General features: G+C 47.4%; 1 pseudogene; it reads left to right on the forward strand.

Moving 5' to 3' along the window:
• Positions 1-1,871: 1,871 nt before the first annotated feature.
• On the forward strand, positions 1,872-3,146 carry LOC119284338 (annotated as a pseudogene).
• The last annotated feature ends 13,223 nt before the right edge of the window (positions 3,147-16,369 follow it).

Consider the following 16,369-nt stretch of genomic DNA (forward strand, 5'->3'; position numbering starts at 1 on the left):
GTTTTGTGTTGCTGAGACATGCGCCTAAGGAGAAATTGCCACCGAGTGACGTGCCAGCGCTACTACTTGATTGAGTGCCAGCACGTAGCTGTGCTTTCAGCAAGAATTTCACCATTGGGAGCCGGTGCCTTTCGAAGCACTTTCACGTGTGAACCGAAGTCGTCTTGCCCAAGACCCACGGAGACCTACCTATAGTGACGTCAAAGTACCAGTGAGCATGGAGGTTTGGTTGAAATTGGTTACGACGACGTCGAGTTGGCGGCGGAGGAAGACTCGGCATGAAGGCCAGAAAATGGTGTGGAACGTAGTGGTAATAGTACGCGCCCCGCTCCGAAACAAAGAAAAAGGTGCGTGCCGCACTCACGAGGGACTGCCAGTGAGATACTGGAGGAAGGTGGGGATGACGTCAAGTCCGCATGGCCCTTATGGACTGGGCCACACACGTGCTACAATGGCAATGACAATGGGAAGCAAGGCTGTAAGGCGGAGCGAATCCGGAAAGATTGCCTCAGTTCGGATTGTTCTCTGCAACTCGGGAACATGAAGTTGAAATCGCTAGTAATCGCGGATCAGCATGCCGCGGTGAATATGTACCCGGGCCCTGTACACACCGCCCGTCACACCCTGGGAATTGGTTTTGCCCGAAGCATCGGACCAATGATCACCCATGACTTCTGTGTACCACTAGTGCCACAAAGGCCTTTGGTGGTCTTATTGGCGCATACCACGGTGGGGTCTTCGACTGGGGTGAAGTCGTAACAAGGTAGCCGTAGGGGAACCTGTGGCTGGATTGAATCCTTCGCGATGGAAATGCCCTCGCCTACTTGACTAAACTAAGGACCTCAACGGTATAAACATGTAGATTTTCTACTTTTCCATTTTCCTTCTTGTTTATCAATCACCAATCAAGACAAACCGGGCACTACGGTGAGACGTGAAAACACCCGATCCCATTCCGACCTCGATATATATGTGGAATCGTCTTGCGCCATATGTACTGAAATTGTTCGGGAGACATGGTCAAAGCCCGGAGAAAGAGCAAGAAAACTAAATAAAGCGTTAGCGCATTGGACTCGAAATCCAAATTGTGCTAGCTGACAAAGAAAAAACAGAATATAACAGAGAAATATTGGTTCTGACTGGTTGGTAAAAGGACTCTAAATCCTTTGAGTGGTTCGATTCCACAACAGAACTAAGAATGAAATGAATGAATGAAAGCCATGACCATGCCTCCAGTAGGAAGATCGAGGAACCGGTGCTGGCGCTCCTGGTTCATGGGATCCTAACCGCGATGGGGAGATTAGATATTATTCTTTCGTAAGTCCATCCAATGGAGATAGGTTGAGGAGAAAGAAAGGAGAAAACTAAAGAGAAAGATGGACAGTAGATTGACAGTATCCGAATCAAATAAGAAAAAAACGTAGCTATTTCATCAAATCCCGATTGTGTGGGTGTGAAGTGGAAAAATCCCGTTCTGGCTGGCAGCGGGCATAGGACTGAAAATCCTCTTTCGCCGGGCCTTTTGGACTCGAAATCCAAACGGAGAGAGTGGTTCGAATCCACCTCAGAACGAACAATGAAAAAGGCGTCGAGCGGGTGCAAGCTCGAGGATCTAGGAAGGATGGAAGAAAGCTTGACCGTTTTTTCACTGAACTACTCGAACTTTTTGTTCGAAAAAGCGGAAATAGCTCAGTTCGAGAGAGGGTTGAGCTTCATCGGTTAGTGTGTCAAATCGGGTGTGAAGTGTCCTTCTAGGTTCTGGCTGGTAGAGCAGAGGACTGAAAATCCTCTTTAGTTTCACGCATGGGACTCTAAATCCCAATTGCGCTAGCTCTGTGGTTCGATTCCACAATAGAACGAACAATGAATGAATGTGGGCGGTCAACCAGGTAAGCCTGTGCCCAGGAAAGAAAGGACTAGGGAGGGATTGAGAGAAGCTTTCACAGTGGAAAATGCAAAAAAGCATATCGTTCTTAGAAATTGTGGAATTTTACTCAGTTAGAGCTATGGTTTAGCATCAAGAGGGAAGTTTTGTAAAAGCAACAGGAAGAATTGCTCAGATACCCGTGAGCGTATATAACTTGGGTCGTGTTATAAATGCTCTGGCTAAACCTATTGATGGGAGAGGCGAAATTGTAGCTTCCGAATCTCGCTTAATTGAATCTCCTGCTCCAAGTAGAATTTCCAGGCGTTCCGTATACGAACCTCTTCAAACAGGGCTTATTGCTATCGATTCGATGATCCCTATAGGGCGCGGTCAGCGAGAGTTCATTATTGGGGACAGACAGACTGGCAAAACAGCAGTAGCCACAGATACAATTCTCAAGAAAAAAGGGCAAGGTGTAATATGTGTTTATGTAGCTATCGGTCAAAGAGCATCCTCCGTAGCTCAAGTAGTAACTACTTTCCATGAGGAGGGGGCCATGGAATACACTATTGTAGTAGCTGAAATGGCGGATTCACCTGCTACATTACAATACCTCGCTCCTTATACGGGAGCAGCCCTGGCTGAGTATTTTATGTACCGCGAACGGCATACTTTAATAATTTATGATGATCTCTCCAAACAGGCACAAGCTTATCGCCAAATGTCCCTTCTATTAAGTCCCGGCCGTGAGGCTTATCCAGGGGATGTTTTTTATTTGCATTCACGCCTTTTAGAAAGAGCCGTGAAATTAAATTCTCTTTTAGGCGAAGGAAGTATGACCGCTTTACCAATAGTTGAGACTCAATCTGGAGACGTTTCCGCCTATATTCCTACTAATGTAATCTCCATTACAGATGGACAAATATTCTTATCTGCGGATCTATTCCATGCCGGAATTCGACCCGCTATTAATGTGGGTATTTCAGTTTCCAGAGTAGGATCCGCGGCTCAAATTAAAGCCATGAAACAAGTAGCTGGCAAATCCAAATTGGAACTAGCTCAATTCGCAGAGTGACATGCCTATTATTCGCCTCTGCTCTCGATAAAACAAGTCAGAATCAATTGGCAAGGGGTCGACGATTAAGGGAATTGCTTAAACAATCCCAGGCAAATCCTCTCCCAGTGGAAGAGCAGATAGCTACTATTTATACCGGAACAAGAGGATATCTTGATTCGTTAGAAATTGAACAGGTAAAGAAATAGTTCAATCACCCCAGAATCGTCGAAATCCCCTCGAAATGGAGAGCGGCGCAAGTCTCACACTCTTTCTCTCACTCTCTATCCTCTGTCTTTCAGATTTTCCCCTCGTAGCTGATACAGTGAAATATTATTATGTAAGGGAGCTGATCCACAGGATTCAATGGTGAATTCTGATTTCCCCACAGACTGAACCAAAGGAGAAGAATAGAATAATTCACTGGTGCAGGCGGAGCAGCAAACCTTCGTAGAAAAGGGAGAGGGTATACCTAGAAATGATGAAATCAACCAGCACTGCCTTGCTAATTGAATAAAGGAAGATGCCGACTACTTTCTGAACAGAACAATGAGAGTCCCGAACAATGGGAGAATGGAGCTTCCCGTCTATGAACTAATCGATCGACTATATCGTATCGAGCTCAAAGGTTTGTGCAACTTATCTATCAAGCCACACTTCTTTACTTCGAGATAGCGCATTCCACACTTCTTTACTTCGCTATAGAAGTAGGATCCCTGCCCACAATACAATCCGTAGTTTACTTAACTGATATAAAGAGTTTCCCCTGCCTGCCCCTACTATCAATTGATAATACATAAATGATCCGGGGCTAGTGTTGGGTAGCCGGGCCCACTAGAATTCAAGTGAGCAGCAGATCCCGGGATAAGAAAGATACAGAAATATGGAACTTCACTGCCTTACTTGGAAAGCTAAGCAGGTTATTGACCCACTAATCTTACCTTCCCTCAAACCTTCCACTGAAAAGAGCAGATCCCAGAAAAAAGGATAGCGAATGATCGATTCACCATTGATAGCATTAACCCTAAAAGGAGGGATGAAGCACATGCCACCACATCCACTAAAGAGAAGGAAAAGAGAAAAGAGAGGCGCCTTGAATCAGCTGTTTCCAGTGAGCCAGGCTAAGTCGGGCGCAAAAGCAAGACGCGACATAGGCCAAGTGCAGGGGGACTCGGTCGACGATGGCGGAAGGGGGAAATCAACTGAGGGGGGGGGGGTAGGATGGCGCAATCAGGTCCCTGCATTGGCCGCCGGCTAAGGGAGTCCTGGATTATGGGGTCCTCGAACAGCCGGACTATGTACTTTTCTGGATTGTTGGACTATGAAGATACAAGATTGAAGACTTCGTCCAGTGTCCGGGTGGGACTCTCCTTTGCATGGAAGGCAAGCTTGGCAATTCGGATATGTAGATTTCCTTCTTTGTAACCGACTCTGTGTAACCCTAGCACTCTCCGTGTCTATATAAACCGGAGGGTTTAGTCCGTAGGACAACAATCATAATCATAGGCTACCTTCTAGGGTTTAGCCTCTACGATCTTGTGGTAGATCAACTCTTTTAATACTCGTATCATCAAGATTAATCAAGCAGGAAGTAGGGTATTACCTCCATCGAGAGGGCCCGAACCTGGGTAAACATTGTGTCCCCCGCCTCCTGTTACCATTAGCCTTAGACGCACAGTTCGGGACCCCCTACCCGAGATCCGCCAGTTTTGACACCGACATTGTTGCTTTCATTGAGAGTTCCACAGTGTCATCACGATAAGGCTTGATGGCTCCTTCAATCATCGACAACGATGCAATCCAGGGTGAGGTTTTCCTCCCCGGACAGATCTTCGTATTCGGCTTCGCACTTCGGGCCCATTCGCTTGGCCATCTGGAGAAGATCGATAGCTACACCCTTGGCCATCAGGTCAGGTTTGGAAACCTAAACTACACTGCCGACGTCCGCGGAGACTTGATCTTCGACGGATTCGAGCCCATGACAGGTGCGCCGTACTGCACAATGAGCATGACTTAGATCTGCCATCGGGCGGTGTTTAGGAGAACGCACCTGCAGCTGCCCCGACTTTAGATCCGGAGCAGATCGCGCCATCCGGGGGCGGGTGGATAGACCCCGCCACGGAGGCCGCACACTCATCGGCGATAGAGCCAAACACAGACTTCGCCTCCAACGAGGTCTGTGTCATCAGACCCTCGGACTCGTCTCCGGCCATAAGCTCAGAACCACGCGCATCTGTGCCTATCGAATCTGATTGGGCACCTCCGTGGATATCTTTCAGCACTCGCCCTAGGGCGACGTGCTAAGTTCATTGAAATCTCTCTCCCTGTCAGGAGACTCCCGGCCGAACTATGCCCGGTTTGAGTGGGAAGCGGACAACGAAGAAATTCGTTCCCCACCCATCATCCACTTAATAGCCACTGTCGACGACTCAACCGACATGCTTGATTTCGACTCCGAAGACATCGATGGTATGAACGACGATGCCGGAGAAGAACAGCAACCACCGCCCACAGGGCGCTGGACAGCCACCTCATCATATGATATATACATGGTGGATACACCCAAAGTAAACAATGGCGAGGAACGGAAGGATGCAAGGGAGGATAATCCTCTTGAGAAGCAACCAAAGCGCCGACGGCGCGCCCTAAATCCCGCCACAGCAAAAACAACGACAATGACACAAGAAAGAATAATACTCTAGACGACTCTAAAGGTAAAGACGACCCCATAGGCCCGACGATGGATTAGGATGAGACAGGGGACGGAAAACATAGTTCGGGGCCGCTCTCCGATCACAGCGATGCCGAGGGTAAAACTCATAAACCTCTCTCCGGAGAGGAGAACAGTCCGGACAACGATGCATTCATCATCCCGGAAAAGCACATGGAACAAAAGAACCTACACACAAGGCTTATCACCAACGCGACGAGCTTGAACAAGCAGAAGCAAAGGCTCAAGGCCACGCAGGATACGCTCAACCGCAGATGGAACAAACTGCTCGACACTGATGAAAAATACGGTGGCGATCGCCACACAAAGAGCTACCCAAAGCGCAAGCTGCTGCCCAAACTCGACGACGAGGCCATAGAGCCCATCCCGCCGAAAAACCAAACATCCGATCCATCGGACCAACCACCCCGTGGCCGAGACAGGGCGGCTAATGACGCCACACTTAAGTCATCACACGATTTACGTGAGCACCTGGACAAAAGAGCCGGTATGGCCAGGTCCATCTATGGATCTAGGAAGCGTGCTCCGACGCAGGATCACAGCCACCAAAACGACTATACTGATCGGATACCAGCTCGGAATCAACACCAAACACTACAACCGTCGAAAGCATGCCATGACACATCCAAATACCGGGGTGCTGTGCACCCCCTGTGCTTCGCCGATGAGGTGCTGGATCATGAATTTCCAGAGGGGTTTAAACCCGTAAACATAGAGGCATACGACGGAACGACAGACCCTGCGGTCTGGATTGAGGACTTTATTCTTCACATCCACATGGCTCGCGGAGATGATCTCCACGCCATCAAATACCTGCCCCTCAAGTTGAAAGGACCAGCTCGGCACTGGTTGAAAATCCTCCCCGAAAACTCGATTGGAAGTTGGGAGGAACTTGGGGGCGCTTTCAGGGCTAATTTTCAACGGACTTATGTCCGACCTCCGGATGCAGACAATTTAAGTCACATAATCCATCAACCCGAAGAGTCAGCCCGTAAGCTTTGGAACAGATTTCTCACCAAGAAGAATCAAATCGTCGACTGCCCGAATTACCGAAGCCTTAGCGGCTTTCAAACACAGTGTCCGGGATGAATGGCTTGCCAGACACCTCGGCCAGGAAAAACCGAGGACAATGACAGCCCTAACAAGCCTTATGACCCGCTTCTGCGCGGGCGGGGATAGTTAGTTGGCCCGTAGTGGCACCAACGACCCAGGCACATCCGAAGTTAGGGACGGCAACGGAAAGACGCGACGCAATAAGAACAAGCGTCGAAATAATGAAGACAACCTAGACAACATGGCGGCAGTAGTCTTAATCTGATATATCAAGACACTGTCCGCAAGATGGGGATAGACCCGTCAAGAATCAGCCTAAGCAATACCACCTTTAAAGGAGTAATACCAGGCGTAGAGGCCCACTGCACGGGCTCTCTAACACGAGAGGTTGTATTCGGTTCTCCCGACAACTTTCGAAACAAAGAAATAATCTTCGACATCGCTCCATTCCGAAGTGGCTACCATGCACTACTCGGAAGAGCAGCCTTCACTCGTTTCAATGCAGTTCTGCATTATGCTTATCTTAAACTTAAGATGCCTGGTCCACGTGGCGTCATCACAATTAGCGGAAATACAGAGTGTTCCTTGTGTGCGGAAGAATATGTGGCGGCTCTAGCAGCCGAACCACTGAATGGCCTCCCCAACCCGTATAAATGGTAGGTCATCAAGACCACGGACACGGCTAGACGAGTCCGGCGCACCACTAGTTGTAGCAGCCCAGATAAACCTGATCTTGGTCGACAGATATGCCCCCATATGCGGTGCTAGGGGCTGCCCGCACGAAAGGAATCCATAGTTCGGCTGGATCCTATTTACACTCAATAAATTGAATTCTCATGGTTCATTACGAGTAACCAAATTTTTGCACGGTCACACCAGACTCTTTCACCTGGACTTTTCCTTTTTTCAGATGACCATGGTGCTACACCCTTCCAGGATACGGCACAACGGAGATAAAGGCGCAGACGTGCAGCAGGGCCCCGTTCAAAGATTTCTTTTTTTAGATTAAGACCATGTGTAAACCTTTTTTTTCATCTCTTGTTGGCTCAAAACCCTCTTGGTCGTCGTTATTGGCAAGTTTATTATTCGCCGATCTAAAATAGACGTTTCAAGGGCAGCAACCAATGTGTTTTTGAGAACTATGCTCTCACCACATCCGCTCTTTCCTCGCGCCAGACTAATGCACGTACCTGGAAATTCAGGGATCATTATCGAGGGCGATACTCAGCCCAGTATATGTTTTCAAGTCTGAATACCTTCGGGAGTGTTCGGCGTCGCGAGTTTTGCCTTATATGCACCAGCTTCGAATCATGTCTTTGGTCAATAGTTGGGTTTGCCCGGCTCCCGTGTTTTGCTACCTTACGTTCCGCTCTATCGGCTAAGGTTGCACCGGGAGAACTACTGCGATTGTGCCCTCGTTCATTTGGATGAGCACCTCAGTAGAGAAAGCCGAAAACTGACTATCATGATAAAGCGAGAGACTGCTCAACCACTTGATGACCCAGCGGAATCCTCGCGATTCCTCCGCATTAATGAAGGACCGGTTTCCTGGTCACGTATGTACACGCGCCACATCCGGGTGAGCGCGGACATACTAGGGGCTATATAGTAGCCCCACCGTCAAGCTCCTATGGCTAAGTGAAAGTGTTAAAGCTATATAGTCCGATTGCCTTGTTCGCCGCGCTATCACCTCCTTAACGGACCAAGACGTTCGATCAAGTGTGATTATGCACTTTGCCGAACACCCCCGCATTATATGCGTGGGGGCTGAAGCCGACGACTGCAAACTTTCAGGTTATATACATACATACATAAACGGCCGCACAGGAGGCACTACAATACTTTACAGACAAAACTATAAATATAGCCTTTATTATTAAAAGCATTGTTTTTACAATGAAGATACATGTCACTGGAACATGGTATTCTTTGAGCACTGAGCCTCTGTTAAACGGGCACCTTCTAGGACTTCTTCAAAATAGTGCTCGGGCGAGTCCTGACCCCTGAGTGGACCCCTGGTTGAAACAGCGGTGGCCTCCATCTTCTCCCAATACGTCTTAACACGGGCAAGAGCCATCCGCGCACCTTCTATGCACGCCGACCTCTTAGAAGCATCGATATGCGGCACAACACGAAGAAATCGTTGCACTAAACCAAAATAACTATCGGGACTTGGTTCCTTCGGCCACAGATGATCCACGACAGCCTTCATGGCAAGCCCGGATAACCTATTGAGGTCGGCCCACTTGGCCATTTGCTCATTCAACAACAGCGAACGCCTTGGATTACTGAACTGCGACCAGAACAATCTTTCCACCTCATGATCTTTCTGATCTTTGAAATATTGAGTTGCATCAGTAGCACTCTTTGCTAAATCCAAGTATGCATCGGCCGCACTCCATAGTTCATCAAGAGGGGCATACTTTGGATCACCGAACTTCGTTCACAATAAAAAGGGCTTCCCAGCCGCGATATCTCTGGCTTGACGAAGCTCCTCCCGCGCCGCTCTGATTTCAGAGGGAGTTTCCTTGGTTGCTTCCAAGGCCTTCTTTAGGTCACCGTTTTTGCTTGGCTTTCCTTTTCGAGGAGCACATATCGGCTGGCGGCATTTCGCAGCTCAAGAGCCATGTTGGCCATTTTATCTTCGCTCTAGCGAGAGTAGCCTGTTCGGCTTTTAACTCTTCGGCTACCTTTAGGGCGGCCACATCACTTCTCCTGGCTTGTTCCTTGGCTCGGGCAAGTTCTGCCCGAAGGGTCTCCACAGCGGCAAGTCCATCTGCAGTCAAAGCATATTATACATACTAGCATCATGCTCCTCTTAATATCTGCTGACCACCCGAATATACATACCCTGTGCCATGTAAAGCCGCTTGTTCACAAGCTGATGTCCGCATCCGCCACATCAAGCTGCCGCCTCAATTCGGCAAAATCAGCAGCTCGGTCAGCTGCCGGATCTGCGGCCGCCTACGCACAAAAGCATCGATGTTATTACCTGAGACTATAATCCTCTGCTCGCCGCGTCTAGACGGCAACCGGTGTCTCAGGGGCTACTATCTATACAAAGTACACCTTGTGTGTGCGGTACAGTCAAAAATATATATATTACTTTGCGTACCTCAAAGCCTCTTAGCGGGCTCGTAAAAGCTTCATGCAACCCACTTTCGGCGAATAAGATCCTTTCAACCACCGTACCCATTAAGGTACGATGTGCCTTTGAGATAGCCATTTGCTCTAGAATATCCATCAATGTGTCCGGTTGTACACCAGACAGTCCCAGGCTTTTTCTGTTGGTATCCTTAGGAACCGAGAACTCCGGACTTCGGGCGGCCGAAGAATTACCCTCTGGCCTTTTTGGATTAGGAGAAATCCTCCGCGACGACACCTCAGGGTTGTCCGTCTCACGACGCGGGGAAGCAGGAGGAGGCGTTTCGCTCTCCATCATCTCCGGAAGAAGATCCCCCGAAGACGAACATTGTGGAGAAGGGCTATGAGCCGGAATGCAAAACTTATGTCTCGGTTGTTATTCTCGGGAAAAAAGCAGGGCATATTTACCAATGTGCCTTTGTTCACTTACAGCTCGGTTGACGGCTGACCCCCTTGTGGGCGCTGTGTGGTAAAGATGCCCTCCGGGGCAGGGCCCCCTGGTGAAGGTCTCTTCCCTCTTTTGGAAACCTCCATGTCCAAGTCTTCAGGGGCGGCCCTTTTCTTCCCGTGGGGAGAGGGGATTCTAGATTCACCTCCCTGATAATCCTCCTTCGCGGAGGCACTAATTCCCCCGGTTTGGATGTGTAATGTGTGAAGCCTGCTTTTGGCTTCCCTACTCCTCCCCTCGTCTTCTCTTGATGGCACTTGATAGGGTGCGCGAGCCAGCATCCTGGTTAGCACAGGATCCGGCGAGCCTTCAGGAAGAGGGGCCGAACACCTGATCCTCTCCGCCTTTCTTATCCAGTCCTGGACGAGGATAATTTTTTAGAATAATGTTGTTGCAAATATAATGACATCATGTTCGGTCGCGGAGTTACTTACTTGGGTATCTGGACGGTTGCAGTTGAGACCTGTATCCTCGGCGGTGTCCGGACACTTTATTCGTGATCCGAAGAATAATCGATACATCCCTTCGAGCGTCATGCCGAAGTAGTGTTGAATGGTTCGCAGTCCTTCTGGGTTGAACTCCCACATACGGAGAGATCGATGTTGGCATGGCAGGTCCCGACGAACTAACATTACCTGAATTTGTTTGACGAGACTGATGTCCCTCTTGAGGAGAACTCGGATGCGGCTTTGTAGTGTCAGCACGTCATTAACTGGTCCCCAGTCCAGCCCCTTGTTGATCCATGATACCAGTTGTGGTGGAGGGGCAGAGCGGAAGGCTGGGGTGGCTGCCCACTTTGTACCTCGAGGTGCTATGATATAGAACCACTCCCGTTGCCATAGGTCGGACACTTCCGGGAAGGAACCCTTTGGCCACAAGGCGTCAGCACATTTGCTTATTATAGCACCTCCGCACTCCGCGTGTCGCCTGGCGATCATCTTCGGCTTCACATTGAAGGTCTTGAGCCATAAGCCAAAGTGTGGGGTAATGCGGAGGAAGGCCTCACACACGACGATAAACAACGAGATGTGAAGGATGGAATATGGAGCTAGATCATGAAAATCTTGCCCGTAATAGAACATGAGCCCTCTAACGAAGGGATCAAGACTAAAGCCTAGCCCTCGGAGGAAGTGGGAAATAAATACAACACTCTCGTTAGGTTCGGGATTGGCGATAACCTGCCCTTGAGCTGGTAGCCTGTGAGGGATTTCGGTGGTCAGATACCTGGCCTCCCTAAGCTTCTTGATGTCCTCCTCTGTGACAGAAGAGGCCATCCACCGGCCTTGAAGGTTGGATTCGGACATGGTTGAACGCCCGGAGCGCTTAGACTGAACCTTGGGTGTTGGAACTTGAGGTAGGAGAATGGAGGGACCGAGCGTGGGAAGTAAAGGACCGGTCTTGACCTCTTATAAAGAGTGTAAATATCAAGCGTCCTCCGCGTGGCTGTTTGGAACTTGCCTAAAACCGAGGAGTCATACTGACGGCACGGTTGGGTTACCCATGCCCGTATTGATGAGAATCCCGTGATAAGGGGAACACGATCTCTGCTTCGACAAGACGTGCCAATAAAACCGCCTCGCAAGACGTGCAGCTGCAGGTTGAGAAAAAACGGTTCATTTAATGACCGGGCCGCGGCGTGATGTCACGCTATGAAAAGTTGTCAGCAGATTAGATTTGTGGAATCTTATGCTCTCTACGGTGGTACGTGGAATTTGTTTTGCAGAGCCGGACACGATTCATGTCTTCAAAATCTACCTTCGAGTATTCGGAGAAGGAACCCGCCTTGCAATGCCGAAGATAATATGCGTGCCGGACTCATCGTCATTGAAGCCTGGTTCAGGGGCTACCGAGGGAGTCCTGGATTAGGGGGTCCTCGGACAGCTAGACTATGTACTTTTGCCGGACTGTTGGACTATGAAGATACAAGATTGAAGACTTCGTCCCGTGTCCGCGTGGGACTCTCCTTTGTGTGGAAGGCAAGGTTGGCAATTTGGATATGTAGATTTCCTTCTCTGTAACCGAATCTGTGTAACCCTAGCCCCCTCTGGTGTCTATATAAACCAGAGGGTTTAGTCCGTAGGACAACAATCATAATCATAGGCTAGCTTCTAGGGTTTAGCCTCTACGATATCGTGGTAGATCAACTCTTGTAATACTCGCATCATCAAGATCAATCAAGCAGGAAGTAGGGTATTACCTCTATCGAGAGGGCCCGAACCTGGGTAAACATTGTGTCCCCCGCCTCCTGTTACCATTAGTCTTGGATGCACAGTTCGGGACCCCCTACCCGAGATTCGCCGGTTTTGACACCGACATCGGCGAGCTCATCCCCGCCTCGGCTGCTGTGGCTTGGGGTTGCTGCCGCGCGCCAACACTGGCTGCATCGTGAGCTCACCGCTCCTTGGACAACATCATGCCACCGACGCCTGCTTCGTCTCGCGCACGAGAAACCAGTCGTGCTGGTTTAGGAGCTCGCTGTAACCTGCGCGTGTGCTAGCGTATGATAAGCTCGTTGTCCCACTTGCAGCCGCGTAATGGGGATGGTTCAGGGGGCCTAGCCGGCAGCAGAGGTGCATGACCGCACCCTCTGTTCTCTGCCTCCGGCTTCCCCACCTGACGATGGGTGCGATACGTCCATTTTGCATAATGCTTTTATATTGATATTTATTGCATTATGGGCTATTATTACACATTATGTCACAATACTTATGGCTATTCTCTCTTATTTTACAAGGTTTATCATGAAGAGGGAGAATGCCGGTAGCTGGGATTCTGGGCTGGAAAAGGAGCAAATATTGAAACCTATTCTGCACATCCAAGAAAGTCCTGAAACTCCACAAAAGTAATTTTTGGAATTAATAAGAATTATTGAGCGAAAGAAGCACAAGAGGGGGCCCACACCCTGGCCATGAGGGTGGGGGCGCGCCCACCCTTACTAGGCGCGCCCCCCTGCCTCGTGGGCCCCGTGGTGGCCCTCTGGTGCCCATCTTCTGCTATATGAAGTCTTTAACCCTGGAAAAAATCATAAGCAAGCTTACGGGACGAAACTCCACCTCCACGAGGTGGAAGCTTGGCGGAACCAATATAGGGCTCCGGCGGAGCTGTTCTGCCGAACTTCCCTCCGGGAGGGGGAAATCATCACCATCGTGATCACCAACGATCCTCTCATCAGGAGGGGGTCAATCTCCATCAAAATCTTCACCAGCACCATCTCCTGTCAAACCCTAGTTCATCTCTTGTATCCAATCTTTGTACAAAAACCTCAGATTGGTACCTGTGGGTTGCTAGTAGTGTTGATTACTCCTTGTAGTTGATGCTAGTTGGTTTATTTGGTGGAAGATCATATGTTCAGATCCTTAATGCATATTAATACCCCTCTGATTATGAACATGTATATGTTTTGTGAGTAGTTACGTTTGTTCCTGAGGACATGGGTGAAGTCTTGCTATTAGTAGTCATGTGAATTTGGTATTCGTTCGATATTTTGATGAGATGTATGCTGTCTGTCCTCTAGTGGTGTTATGTGAACGTCGACTACATGACACTTCACCATTATGTGGGCCTAGAGGAAGGCATTGGGAAGTAATAAGTAGATGATGGGTTGCTAGAGTGACAGAAGCTTAAACCCTAGTTTATGCGTTGCTTCGTAAGGGGCTGATTTGGATCCACTTGTTTCATGCTATGGTTAGGTTTACCTTAATACTTCTTTTGTAGTTGCAGATGCTTGGAATAGGGGTTAATCATAAGTGAGATGCTTGTCCAAGAAAGGGCAGTACCCAAGCACCGGTCCACCCACATATCAAATTATCAAAGTAACGAACGTGAATCATATGAACGTGATGAAAACTAGCTTGACGATAATTCACGTGTGTCCTCGGGGGCGCTTTTCTCATTATAAATTTTTTCCAGGCTTGTCCTTTTCTATAAAAAGAATTGGGCCATCTTGCTGCACTTTATTTACTTTCATTGCTTGTTACCCGTTACAAATTATCTTATCACAAAACTATCTATTACCTACAATTTCAGTGCTTGCAGAGAATACCTTACTGAAAACCGCTTGTCATTTCCTTTTGCTCCTCGTTGGGTTCGACACTCTTACTTATCGAAAGGACTACGATAGATCCCCTATACTTGTGGGTCATCAAGACTCTTTTCTAGGGCCGTTGCCAGGGACTGAAGCGCCTTTGGTGAGTGCAACTTGGTAAGGAAACATTTATATAGTGTGCTGAAATTTACTGTCACTTGTTACTATGGAAACTAATCCTTTGAGGGGCTTGTTTGGGGCATCTTTGCCCCGACCAATAGAGGAAAGAGTTGCTCCTCAACCCACTGAACCTACTGAAAATATTTACTTTGAGATCCCTTCAGGTATGATAGAGAAACTGCTAGATAGTCCTTTTGCAGGAGATGGAACATTGCATCCCGATTTACACCTTATCTATGTGGATGAAGTTTGTGGATTATTTAAGCTTGCAGGTATACCCGATGATGTTGTTAAGAGGAAGGTCTTCCTTTTATCTTTGAAGGGAGATGCATTGAAATGGTATAGGCTATGTGATGATACAGGATCTTGGAACTATAAATGATTGAAACTGGAATTTCACCAGAAGTTTTATGCTATGCATCTTGTTCATCGTGATCGTAATTATATATATAATTTTTGGCCTCGTGAAGGAGAAAGCACCGCTCAAGCTTGGGGGAGGCTTAAGTCAATGTTATATTCATGCCCCAATCATGAGCTCTCAAGAGAAATGATTATTAAAAAAATTTATGCTCGGCTTTCTCTCAATGATCGCAACATGCTCGATACTTCCTATGCTGGTTCTTATATGCTGAAGACTATTGAATTCAAGTGGGACTTATTGGAAATAATTAAATGCAACTCTGAAGATTGGGGTTCTGACGATGGTAAGGAGTCAGGTATGACACCTAAGTTTGACTGTGTTAAGTCTTTTATGGATACCAATGCTTTTCGTGGATTTAGCACTAAATATGGACTTGACTCTGAGATAGTAGCTTCTTTCTGTGAATCATTTGCTACTCATGTTGATCTCCCTAAGGGAAAGTGGTTTAAATATAATCCTCCCATCTATTATATACTACTAGCACAAATGCCCGTGCGTTGCAACGGGAGATTATTTTTTACATGCTCCTAGCTCAATAATCATGACTCAAGGCCCTCCACATCTCCCGGTCATCTATTTTAACACGGCGCCTCACCTATATTATCGCATATCTGAATTTTCGCCTTGCCTGATAGTGCTTGTGGTGGCCACCTAATCACAATGTGTTAAAATATTCGTCAATCCTATCTTGGTCATCGCACGACACACATGTCATTGATCCGCGCAAGTAAAAGGAATGTTTAAAACTTATAAAATTAATCCCATCCACCTGGACGTGAGGCCGGCACTCTGCCAGCTACAGTTGATCCATACACCCTCTCTTATACTTACACTCACTTTTTAAATTGCATGACTTTATGTTCCATGTGCATTTAGTACATGGTTATAATATATCAAAGAAATACCCAATGTTTTACCAACCAAATCCACACTTGGAAAAATCTGAACCAAAATCCTTGTGAGTTTTTTTTTCCTGTAGTTTATATAGTTTTGCCTGAATATCCTTAGTTTTCTGGGAACTTCTATTAGGTTCATATTACATTTTACGCTGATTTGTATGCAAGACACATCCACGGCAAAAAATTGATAATTCCTTTGTGCGATTTACGGTATTTCATTTGCACATGGATGTGTGCAACCATATTTTTTTTCTCTCTACTTTGTCCACTATATGATTTATATTCATTGACAAGATTCTTTACAAAGATGTTGCATTTGGATTGGACCAATTTGTTTCTGTACATTTTTATTTTTAAAATGGAGGCTCTAATGTTATTTGAATATCCACTAATATCCCTATTATATTTGTTTAGCTATTATTTTTAGATTCATTCAGTTATGTGAATTTTTTTAACATGTTTTGGCCAGTCATTTTTTTCTCACATCGTAGTATCTGCACAATTTGCATTTGTTCATTTTTTAATCCATGTTTCAATCTAAAATTCTT

The sequence above is a fragment of the Triticum dicoccoides genome, chromosome 4A (genome assembly GCF_002162155.2).
Source record: "Triticum dicoccoides isolate Atlit2015 ecotype Zavitan chromosome 4A, WEW_v2.0, whole genome shotgun sequence".
NCBI classification, from domain to species: Eukaryota; Viridiplantae; Streptophyta; class Magnoliopsida; order Poales; family Poaceae; genus Triticum; species Triticum dicoccoides.